The 12359-nt window shown below is 42.9% G+C and overlaps 1 protein-coding gene across 2 annotated transcripts in view; it reads left to right on the plus strand.

Annotated features, from left to right (window-relative positions):
• The first annotated feature begins 2416 nt into the window (after window positions 1–2416).
• The window catches only part of LDLRAD4 (low density lipoprotein receptor class A domain containing 4), a 292433-nt gene continuing 282490 nt past the window's right edge, over window positions 2417–12359 (plus strand). For both annotated transcript variants that reach the window (XM_065829811.2, XM_065829812.2), the window contains exon 1: window positions 2417–2574. The gene's annotated coding sequence lies outside the window, so the exon portion shown is untranslated. The remainder of the gene's footprint in view (window positions 2575–12359) is intronic.

Here is a 12359-nt window from a genome sequence, read left to right on the forward strand (position 1 = left end):
TACGTACATGCATAGTGCTTTCTGAGTATATGCCTAAGTCTGTACATTTTCATTGTTTTTTTGCTGTCCTCCTTCTACATGCACAAAATATCCCAAATTGCTGCAATTTTTTCCACTGCTGAGGTATTGTATTGAGATAACTTGGTAGGTGGTTTTGTTATGCTTTACAAAGTTTTCCATGGGTTGGGGATATTCCCTTGCACATGGCAAGAATCTATGACGTAAGTGAATGAATTCTTTTCCCTGAGAAGTCATTGAAGGGAACACAGCAGACACATGTCAAACTCATTTGTTAGGAAGCAGGTACGGATTGCTGGGGCACTCTTGGAAATGGAGCACTTTACTCTCGAAAGCAAACTATAGAGCAAACCTGAAATCATGGTTCTCTCAGTTTGTCAGATGATAAATAAATTATAAATACCAATGTATGGATTGTAAGTAGTTGATTATGTGATTGTTAACCCTGTGTCCTTATGATGATTTTTGCAACTTTCAGGACAAGCAGCCCAAATATATAACACAGGTTACTGAAAGGTCTTTCCTGTATTGTTTGACATTCCTTTGGCTCCTTGTGGCTTAATCCAAAATATATTTGCTAAAATCATCTTTCACTGCTGATCTGAGTGTTTCTCTGTTTTGGAACTGTTCCATTGGTTCCGCATTTCCCACCACATCCAGTGACTCTCAGCACGAGCTGGTGGCTGTCACCTCCTTCATCTCCGTAACTTGGTGCTCTTAATTCTGGGCTGGAAGATTCCTGGCTCCTCCAGGCAGAATCGCATTTTCCTTTCACTTTGCAACTAGGGGGAGGGGTGAGGCAAGAAGGGAAACAAACTACACTTAGAAAGCACATTGGAGTGGAAAGCGCACATGCTTCAAGTTAGCAGCCTTTACAATGCGTCATGTTACCTACTCCCTGCTATTTCTTCTGTTCATTCTTAGGGTCACACACACAAAACTGGGGAGTAGTCTCAAGAGTGCATCATGGACGGGAATGGTGACTGAGGCTGGTGATCTGAATTAAAACAAATAGGGATTTTTTTTTCTGTGGGAATGGTGATGATAAATATTTCTATATTTAAACATATATGCACAACTTCCAGTTGTTGTATTTGTTCCCACCTGGTTCAGGCATAGCTGAGATTAAGGTGGCAGATTTCCGTCGTGATCTGCACCAGAGCCCCACATCCCAAAGGATATTAATGGAGAGAAGGGGAGACTGAGGGCAAAGGAAAGCTCGACGCCTTTGTACAGGACTGTGTTACCAACTCTGAACGGACAGTGTCTGCAAGTGAACACAGGCAGGGCAGCCTGCCTTGGGTTCCTGCCTGCCGGGCCGTGACTAGAACTGGGTTTTCCTGTCTTGCAACATTTTTTGAAATGTCAAAAAATTTCTCATTCTGCGTGGGACAAAGTGTACTCTTTTTTTTTTCTGCCCTCTCCCCCCGCCCCAGGTCGAGCCCGCCCTGAGCAGAGGAGCACAGGCAAGTGCCACCTCTGGACAAGGAGTCTACGATTGGCCATGGGGGGCCGTGGGGACCCCTGTGCTGGCAGGGCTGGGCCCCCAAGGGCAGCTCCGGAGCTGCCTCAAGTTCACAGAAACACACAGAATCACAGAATGTTGGGGATTGGAAGGGACCTCAAAAGAGCAGGAACACCTAGATGAGGTTACACAGGAATGTGTCCAGGCGGGTTTTGAATGTCTCCAGAGAAGGAGACTCCACAACCTCCCCAGGAAGCCTGTTCCAGTGCTCTGTCACTTACTGAGAAGAAGTTTCCGCTCATATTTAAGTGGAACCTCCTGTGTTCCAGTTTGTACCCACTGCCCCTTGTCCTACCGTTGGTTGTCACTGAGAAGAGCCTGGCTCCATCCTCGTGACACTCACCCTTTACATATTTATAAACATTAATGAGGTCACCCCTCAGTCTCCTCTTCTCCAACCTAAAGAGACCCAACTCCCTCAGCCTTTCCTCATTAGGGAGATGCTCCACTCCCTTCATCATCTTCGTGGCTCTGCGCTGGACTCTCTCAAGCAGTTAGTTCACCTCACCTCCACCCGTGCCCCATCTCCACCCCCGCGGCCTTGCCGGGAACCGCAGGGGCGGAGCGAGCCTTTCCCCGCAGCGGCTCCTAGAAGCAGACGCTCCGCCGTAATTTCGAGCGTCACCCCCTCCCCTCGCTGTCAGGGCCCCGGTGCCGGCCCCGCCGCCGCGCACATCCGCCCGGCAGGTGTCAGTGTGGGCTGCGGGCCGGGCGGCAGCGCGGAGCGCAGGGAGCGCCGCCGCCCCTCCCCCTTCCCTCCTTCCCCCCCCGGCGGCGGCCCCCGCGCCCGTCCGCCAGAGCCAGACTCGCTGCAGACAGGCGGCAGCCAGCGGAGCGGGCAGGGCGGGGGGAGGAGGAGGAGGAGGAGGAGGCAGAGGAGGAGGAGAGGCTGGGGATGAGTTGGAGGCAGGCACAGCCTCAGCGCAGGGAGAGACGCTGCCGGAGACAGGCAGGGGGAGGCGGCGAGGCGCCCCGTCCGCTCCGGAGGAGGCCAGCCCGGCGCGGGGGTGAGCGGCGGGGCCCGGGGAGAGGTGAGTGCGTGCCGGCGGCTGCCCGCCGCGGCGGGGACAGGGGCGGGCGGGGGAGCACCGCGGCGGAAAGTGCCGGGGAAAGTGGGGGGAGGCCCGAGTTGAAGGGCTGGGAGCGTGCGAGGGACGAGGCGGCGGCTGCCGGGGGGCTCCGCCGGCGCCGTCCCACCCGCCGTGGGGGTGCCCCCGTCCCCCGGAGCCGCCGCCGGGGCCGGGCTGAGCGCGTCCATCAGCGCCCGCTCCCCACCTGCCCCTCAGGTGCCCCGGAGTGTGTCGCCTGCGGGGCTGCCGGGCGGCCGTTGGCCGGCGCCAGGGGCAGCGGTGACAGGTAGCGCCGTTAACCGGGGGGGCGGCCTGGGCGCCCTGCCGCGCCGCCTGGCCGGGGAGCAGCCGGACCGGCAGCCCGGCGACGCGGCAGGGACAGCCCCGGGGCTCTGCGGAGGAAGCGCCGGCTGGTAGGGCGCTGGGGCGGACGGAGCGTGCGGCACGTTGTCCCCGGCTGCTCCGGAGGAGACACTTGCGGCTCCGTCTGGATGCCTCGCTCGCCTCAGGACTGGCTGACTGCGGCTCGGCCGGCGGTTGTGGCGAAGCAGCCCGGGCGCGGTGTCCTGCCCACCCCGCGGGACACATCCTGCTCGGGATGCCAGCGCGGGGCAGGGAACTTTTACGGGGAGGAAAAGCAGCGATGTGGCTGCCGGGCTCATGCACAAGTGATCTGCATTTAATGGAGTGCTCCTTTTTTTTTTTTTTTTGAAGTTTATTAACAGAAGTCTAGTTTTACCTAAATGTGTCTGTTGCCTGCTTGCATCGTTGTTATTGAAAATATGCATCCCAAATTTCTGAATGGGGTGCCAGATTTGCCACCAGGTAGGTGGGCAGGTAGTTATGCACAGGCTATAACTCGGTACTTGCTGAAGAAACAAATACGCCCTCGTGTGTAGGTTTAAGTTGACTAAAGAATAAACAGGAAACAGGCAAAATGCAAAAATAACTTTTTTTTTTTTTTTTTGTGTTAGATCTTAACACCTAGGATGATAAAGGTTTTAGTGAGACTTTTTTCTTTATTGTTCAGCAAGTGGTGGCTGTGCAAGAGAACAGAAATGAGGTGAATAGTTTCATGTGACACTGGGAATAGTATTTGGTGTTACAGAAGCTTCTTGGTCTAAGACATGGGCATCTTGTTGTCACGAAGGAAAACTTGCTTTACAAGGTTTGTTTGTTCTTACCTACAAAAAACTCTTGCATTAAAATGTTTGTGGACTAGAAAGGTGCACCATGTATCATGTAGAGTGGAGTGTATGCAGCATCACACATCCAACATCTGCTGAAAAGGGAGAGAGTTTTTGCTGGTAAGAAAGCCCAAGGGGCAGTTACTGGTAGACATAGATGAGGTCAGAATGTAGATGCTGTGTAAGTATGGTAATGTTCCTTTCTGGAAAGTGTCTCTTGGTTTTCATCCTTCAACCCCTGAATATTGTTTGTTAGACCAGACTTTTATTCCTCCTTCCAATTTCACTTCTAGGGTAATGTTTTAAGAAAACTACTCCTTTTATAATGATCTGGCATTGTTTAACTAACATGGTATGCACTCTTGAGTGGAGTTGAGTAACTGTGCAGGTGATGCACATGTGTATGGTTCCACTAATGAGAAGATAAATATCATGGCTTTGTGACTGTAAATAAAAAGGGAAAACTAGTGTGCTGGTGGGAAGCAGCCTAATCAACATCCCCTTGTCTGTGCTCACCGAAATAGTGATGGTACTCTGAACATCTATATTCCTACTGGTGTTTTGGCACCAAGTATTAAGTTACTGTGATACATAAAGCCACCAACATGAGCAGAACTTAAATTGGAATGCGTCAGCTATACGCAATTATGTGTAGAAGTAAAAATACATATTTTTATATATTCTATGTTTATAGCAGCATATTTAATTCAGACTCTTAGATATGTGAAAATTGTTGTTGCATACACATAAGGCATATCAGTATTCTCCAGTAGACTCTGATGCCTGTGCAGGCCTAAACGATGATAAATGTATAATGCAGAATGAGTTAACAATGTGAGACAGTATATTTCAGGCCATGGGTTTTTGTTAATTGAAACATTACAGGCACTAGGCAGCATTTGACTGATGGAGTTTGAATTCAGTCTTCAGCATCTTAGACTTGTTAGAAGAAAGCCTGAGGAAGTAGAGAGACATTTGGATTGAAGATTGTGGCACAGTTGTTTTAAGTTTGGTAAGGTTTAACCTAAGGTTTTAGAACTAACCTGTCTCTTATTTTCAAGTAGGTGTGCCACTTTCTCTGCATACGACATTGAAGCTGAGACTTGGAAAGATGAGTTGTTAGTTTTCTGTGCAGTGAAAGTATCTTTTATTTTTTTTTGTTCGTAGGGGGGGTGTAAGGAGGGTGGGACTAGGGGGGAGAAGTTTTCTCACCGATTTTCTTGACCAAAATTTAGTTCTTTTTCACAGCTGCCCTACAGCACTCTGCCTGGCGGCTGCTGCGCTGCCACCAAAAACTGGTTGCATTTAAGCGACACTGTCTAAAATGATTTGGAATACTTTCAGTATGTGGTGTGCCAGAAAGAAGTAAAGTATTACTGAAATAACAGAAAGATATCTTAAAAGCAATTTAACTCAGTATAATTTCTAAGAGAAATGAAGTGTTAAAAAGTGCATGCCTGCTCACTGACTTGTGAGCGGTTGTGGACGAGTTTTTTCTTTTCCTGTCTGGAGTTTATAAAAGCTCAAAACAGCTCCTTGCAAGTGAATTGCCAGTTACGGAAGACAAATACTTCTAGGAGTTTAGAGATGAGTTTTTCTGCAGATTGGTTCTGTGGTAACCGTGAAATTCTTCAATGGCACCAAGCTAGTATCAGCTGCTCGGTAAAAGCTCTGATGCCAGAACAGTGGTGCATCAGTTGCTGGGAATCCAACTCTGTAGTGAAATGATTCATGCATATACATTTTCTTTTCTCAGTTGACAGCTATTTTTAAGAATAGCTGTATTGCCTAGAAGCTTGCTGTCTAAGCAAAGGCAGCCTAGATAGCTAAAAATTTATTTCCCACCAAACATAATCTTATTTTTGCCAGACTTTAATATGTACACTAAAACATCTAAATGGAATTGATTCTAATTGATTCTTGTTAAGTCTGATGCTAATTGGTCCTTATAAAGGAATCATGACATTTTGGAGGTGCTGTCAGGAAGTCGGCAATTCTTTGCACAAACCAAGATGATGAGTTTGAAGTAAATGTCAGTTTGAAGCAATTTCTTATAATAACAGCTAGCAATATCTAAATGATAGCAGATTATCTATGTAACTTCTTGAAATGAGTGGGATTCAGTAGGTATATAAGTCGGCAGAAGTTGTCTCAGAACAAAATCATGACACATTTGTCCAGCGTACTTGAACTTTTTCTGTGTGCTGCACAAGCAGAATATTCCAGTGAAGGAAAGCTATAGACTCTCTCTCTCTTCTTTTTTTTTTTTTTTTTTTTCCCATTGTGTTCTTCTGAACTTTGTATTTGAAAGAGAAATTTAAATTATCTTAGAGAGGAGTTTTATTTGCTTACTTCAGTTGAGTAATAGTAACTGTAAGGAGAATGCTTGCAGGTGAATAAAAGTGATTACAATATTACAATGTGTTCTGTACTTCATGCTGGCAAAATGTCTCTGTATTCATCATCTCTATTTAATATATGTATTTCAGTAGCCTATGCCTTGATTTCGCATATTTGGAATATGCTAAATGTAGATGCTTTTTGCTAAATGTTTTTTCTTATTGTTTAGTTAAGCAATGGAAATTCGCAAGTACCCGTATCACCACTCATTATCACTCAACATAATAATGGGTAAATTTAATCTTCCTAATTAAGATTATTTGGGTCACAAGAGACGAGGGAATGAAAATGAATCATTTTCTTGCTGTTGTGCTATGTCTGTTTTGTTCATATCTGCTTTTCTTTTCCCTAAAATCCAACTATGAACAGTACTCCAACCTTTTAAACTGTGTTTGGATGATCTTGCTCTACATCAAACTTCTCTTTCGGATAGAAGACCTAAGAACCTAAGTGCAATTTCTCTTCTTATTGCCAATGGAGAGCTTTCCTAGATTTGAAGTGAGTTTTCTTTGTGCCAAATGGTTGACTTTTCTAGAATAAAATCTCTCTGGGGTATGGAGAAAGTCCTCTGGTTAATATATTGGCATTCCCAGAACCCACTAAAACTTAGGCAGGTTGCCAGACACCACTTAATGAGGATGCCGAATGTCTGGCACAAATCTGCATGAAAACCAGCAGAGAAGCTGGCGGTGGAAGTGCGTGCAGTGGGGAGAGCTCTGGGAAGGCGACACTTCCACACCCATAATTTATTTTTAATGTCTGCATTTTGCAGAGAAACTGATGAGAAATCCTTACCACTGGATTCTGGAAACTCTGGATGTAGGAGTCTGGATGCTCCAAATTGAGGTAGCTGTGTTTTCATAGGAATATAGTTTTCTTACAGAAGTAATTTATGGGTTAGGAAGGTTAGTTTTTGGGAGAGCACCAAAAGAGGAGTGGAAGTGATCGTGATTTTGTGTTTTATTATCTGCTAAAACTGAAGAGCATTTGAAAACGCTGTTAGACAATTTAGGAGACAATGGCAGTCAGTGACTGCCAGCATCCACACAGAAAGGCTGTTAAAGTTACATAGCAGGGATAAATAAACTACTGCTGCTAAAACACTTAGGCTCAGCATAAACCTGTGGTGGGTGGCTCTACCTGATGCCACAGTGCTTAGGCTTTGCTACACAATGAGTAGAATTGCAGGTGTAATAGACTCTGATGGCTAGATAACTGCTAAAAAATAGTCATATGCCAAGCTGAGGCATTTTTCCATTAGACTGGCGTTAGAAACAGAATGTATTGTTCTATGTTGAATCAAATGTTTAATCTTAAAGGTTGAAACTGAGTAAGCAGACTTGGTTATATTTTGAACTATTATCTCAGACATTTAAAGCAGGAACATTTTTAGCATTTTTCCCAGGCTTCAGTCTCTACCCTACCCAGCCAAAAAAGCATTAGTCCCATATAGACAGATTTAAAAATAGGCATTTGGTTGGTAGACATGGCTGATTTACTTTTAAAATCTAAAATAATTCTAATAGGAGTTGTGTGTTTTTTTTTTTTTTTCTTCACATGGCTGAATTCAGAAATATATGTGCTTGTTACTTGCTTTTCAGTAGATGTTCCAGTTATGTATTTTACAGTTTTGGAGAACTGTTCCTCTTAAGAGGAATTTTACTCCCTAGGATACTAGCATGTAGTTGATGTGTGCTTTTTGGTAGCAGTAAATTATAATCTAGATACTCCTGTTTGGTTTTGCTAAGATAAGATAGTGAATGAAAGTCATTTGACTTCAGTGCTGGTTGCAGTGGAAAAAAAGGACAAATTATTTTGACAGTTGTATGGGGATCTTGGTAAAGTTTTATCTGTGTTGACACTGACTTCTAGCTGTCTATAGGACAGGGAAAACAAGTGGTGAGAGTGGTGGACATTGTACCTACATGTTTAAACCAACATGTGTTTAGGATTAGTTCTAAAAGGCAGGACAGTATCTCCTAGAAAGCTACACTGCTCAATTGCTGCACGTGAGAATGGAGTGGGTTGATGAAGAGTCTGTAGGAATTTCATTGTGTTTGCTTCTCCTACTGCTCTTGATTTCTTCTATGCTAAACACCTTGGTACCCTTTTTGTTGAAAACTGATGATAAATCTGCTTCTCAAAACATAGTCACAATGTTGAGCTTAGTATTGCCTATAAAAGATGAGTTCAGAGCTTTCAGTTCTTTTTGTAGTCACTATTTGATTTTGTTCCTACATTCTGAAATTGTCTAAAAGACGTACTGGCTTTTAGGGAAGATGTGCTTTTTTGAATGTTTGTGTGGTAAATATTTCGAGGACTGAATGATTCTATCATCATCTTCGACCACTGAATGGATTCAAGTCGTGATTTTAGAGCACAGTACAAAATTCTGATAGAACAAATGTTGGTGCTTAATAAAGTAAAATCTAGAATCTCTCTCACATTAGAGAAAAGAGTGGAAACCGGTCTTCTGGATAAACCTTGATTTGTATTCAGAATTCTAAAATAAGAGTTGACTCATCTGCCTAGTATTATCTAGCATATGTCAGTATAAGGCTACTGTGCTTTGTCATGAATTTTCAGCGTCTGTTGCTTGCAAGCATCTTCAAACAGTACTCTCTTTTAAACACAACTTCCAACTCTTCTTGATTTCAAAGATTATTAGAAGGAAAATGTGTGATTCTTTTTTGATTACCTTTTTGTGTTGTGTAGCTGAGCCTGTTTGGTTTCTCACACCTGTAACCTGGTTGTTCTCCATTTCATAGAGGGAAATGAGGAGCCAGTCTGTGACTGAGATATGAAGCAACCTCTTTAACAACCTTCTTCTTCCACTGAGACGTTTGTGAAATTTTTACTGTGTGTTAATTAAGAGTGGTGCGTTATTACTTTGGACTTGTAAACACTCTTAAACATTCCATTAGGTGTTAATGACACATGAAGCAAGAATTAATGTGAATTTGTTAGTCCTGTATCTAGTAGGGATGCACTATATGTACTTGTCTAAATGAAGCAGTGTTTCTTAAACCGTTTGGTGTAAAAGGTATTGCTTCATTTTCTGCTTTTGCTTAACCATTAGTTATTGAGTCTAACGATGAGAATTCATAGAGGGTATTTCGGCCTGTATTATACAGAATTTCAACTGGACATTTGCTGTGGTTTGCTTGGGATTTTCGTAATGCAAAAGTGAGTTGTCTGGCTTCTGCCCTGTGGGTAAGAGTTGAGGAGCAGAGCAGAAGATGTGGGAGAGAAGATGTAAGGAACGCTTACAAATAATCTCACTGAATCTCTATAGGTGTTGAACTGGTGCCTTCTGTGAAATACCAAATAGGTGTGTTTTCATCTCTTATAATTTCACCCTGATGGATGGCTGGTTTCTAGTTTTTGCTTAACTAGTGTTAGGCAAAATGAAGCAACGTTTATAAAAATATGTGCAGATAAGATACAGTACTCCTAAATTGAAGATTGCACCTGACCATATGAAAGCTAGACTTGGGCTGACTAATAGCCTCTGTTGGTCAGTGCAGTTCACATGTAGATGTTTTGTTTTACAAAAGGTTTGTGTTGGCTGGAATTCCTCACTAGAGTTGTATGAGTAGTGGAAGTGGAGAGGAAGGAGGTTCTGTGGATATTTCCAACATGGACGTTTTCTGTGTTTGTGACCCCTTTCACATTCCTCTTCCTGTCTTAGTAACCTTCCTAGTAGGTTTTTAGAACCAGCACATTTAAGATTAACTTTTTGCAAGTTCTCAATTTTCACTGAAAATGTCTTAAATCATGAGCGATCTTTAATTGGGAAGTCTAGTGTGATCCATCTATCCAATAAAAGCAGCTTGCATAATGTTGGATACAGGTACTCTTTGGTGCCTACTTTCACATAGCTTATAATAATACAAAATTTTTTAAAAAGCTACCATCTGTTGATGAACAGAAATACTGCCAATGTTTGTCAAATGTGTGCTTTATCTGACCTGTTCTACTTAGCACCTTATGGCGAAGCTTTCTCATGAGAGCATTTTACAAATATCTTTATTCTTACAGTGTTTTATTTGACTGGTAACAATGGTGGTACCACTTTCTAATGTGGGGGTTAATGTACCAAGGATTAGGGAGGTAAACATCTCTTCAGTTGTAAGAGGAAATCATCTGCCGTGGGTAGAGAGATGAGGATTCTGACTCACAGCTGTAGGTGAAAATCACGGTTCTGTTCTAATGTTCTTTGCAGCCTTTTGATGAAAATGACTGGGATAATGTAAAGTTTTTACAGTAGTAAGCCCCAATAATCTACATAGATTGGTCTCCTTTTTTTCATATGTGGTGCCTGGGCAAGTGTGTAAATTTAAAGAAAGAAACATCACAGTGCTGATGTGTGTTAGTGCTGACAAGGTGCAGTAATGAGTTAAGAAGCACTTGGTTCATGTTTCTTTTAAATTTTGTTTGAAATTACCTAAAACCATAGCAAACCAAGAGGAATTAAAAGAAAAGTAGAGAGGAAAAAGAGGACTTCTGTGGGTTGTAGAGTGGGAGGTAGATGTGTAAGATATTCTCAAAGTGTCTTTGGAAATGATGAGTCTGTATTCAGTTGAATATGCAACCAGCAACAGGCTCTGCCTTTTCCCATTCCTTGTTCTCCCCTGGATATTGTTAGAGGTGGGAGATAAAAGTCTTTAATCATGTCTACATGGAGACACCAAAGCAAACCACTTGAAGTGCTGAGTCTGTTAAACTTCTGTGTGAATGCTGTCTTGAATGTAGAACAGTCTTATATATTTAGCTTGGATCAATCAAAGGACATTTTACATCTGAAGGAGAACATCGCTCAGAACATAAGTTAAATTATGGTGGTCTGAAACGGTCGGTGTGTGAATGAAAGCCTCTTGACATAGATGTTTGCCATGCTTTAACTTCAGTGTTTTATATTGTACTTGATTTATCTCAACTTTCCTCCATGTTGCTTGTTATTGATCAGTTTTCACGATGCTGCTGTTAAGAGGCATCTTGAAGCTAATAGCAAACTTTGAAGTGAATGTAATTTAGTCAGAAAAAGGAGTTCAGAGTTTGTTGAACTTGAGATCTTCCATTGCAAATATTTTAGATCTGACAAACTTTCACTAAAAGTAAAATAACACACAAACCTCTCTTTGATTCCTGGTGAACTGTGTTTTGGCCGGAGGCCTGATATTTTCAGGGTCTTCAACACAGAGCTAAACTTCCAAGGATCCTGCTTTGTGACCAGGGACACTGTGTTTCTAAGAACATGTGGTTTCCTTGAACAGCCTGTGTGAGAAGTCTGCTGCAAAGTCAAGGACTGAGAAGTCTGTGCAGACCTACTTCAGATTTGGGGACCTGCAGTGATCCTCCATATCTACATATTGAAACTGTTGGTTCTGTAATGAGTATAAGTAAGAAACAAATCCATTCTATTCGACTGTTGTAAAACTGAAGCCTTCAGTCAGTAGAAAATGAGGAGATTTTGGGGGTTTGTCTGCTTGGAGACAAATTGATAATATTGGAAAATATGTTTCACCCATGAACTGGCTAGTTCCCTTCTGAGCTGTGTTTCATTATGCTTTCATGCATGCTGATTAATATCTCTCTTTGCCTTTCTTTTCAATTGGGAATTCCTCTGAAGGAGCACCTCAGGAGAATCCAAGCCTCTGTTGCCCAGAGGCTTTAATTTACTCTTTGTCATGTCAGCCCTGACCACAGAGGTTTGCATGTTGCACTTCCCTGTCTCTTTCATAGGAGAAATTACATAAAGGAAAGAATATTCTGAAGTTTTTATATTCATTAAAATGAATAATGAAGCGTGTATTCTTCAGGGTTCTGAGAAAGAAGGGAGATAGTTGTCTTTTTTTTGTTTGTTTTTGCCCAGCTGAACTTGTCTCCTGGAGGGACAGTTGAATCGCAGAGAAGAAGAACCGTCCAGTGGAATTGCAGATGCTGTGTATATAGCTGGGAATTTTGTCCTACTTATGCCCTTAGATAATGGAGGCTTTTTCTGGACATTCCTGTTGAGGTCCATGATTTGATGGAGATAGAGATTGTGTGATTTCCCTGAAGAGGAAGATGATACTCTTGTCCCTTTATTTAGAAACATTCTATTTTATAAGATGATTCAAGGATTGTTGTAATCTCCTTATTAAAAAAAACCCAACC

Source organism: Patagioenas fasciata, chromosome 2 (genome assembly GCF_037038585.1).
Source record: "Patagioenas fasciata isolate bPatFas1 chromosome 2, bPatFas1.hap1, whole genome shotgun sequence".
Taxonomy (NCBI): Eukaryota; Metazoa; Chordata; class Aves; order Columbiformes; family Columbidae; genus Patagioenas; species Patagioenas fasciata.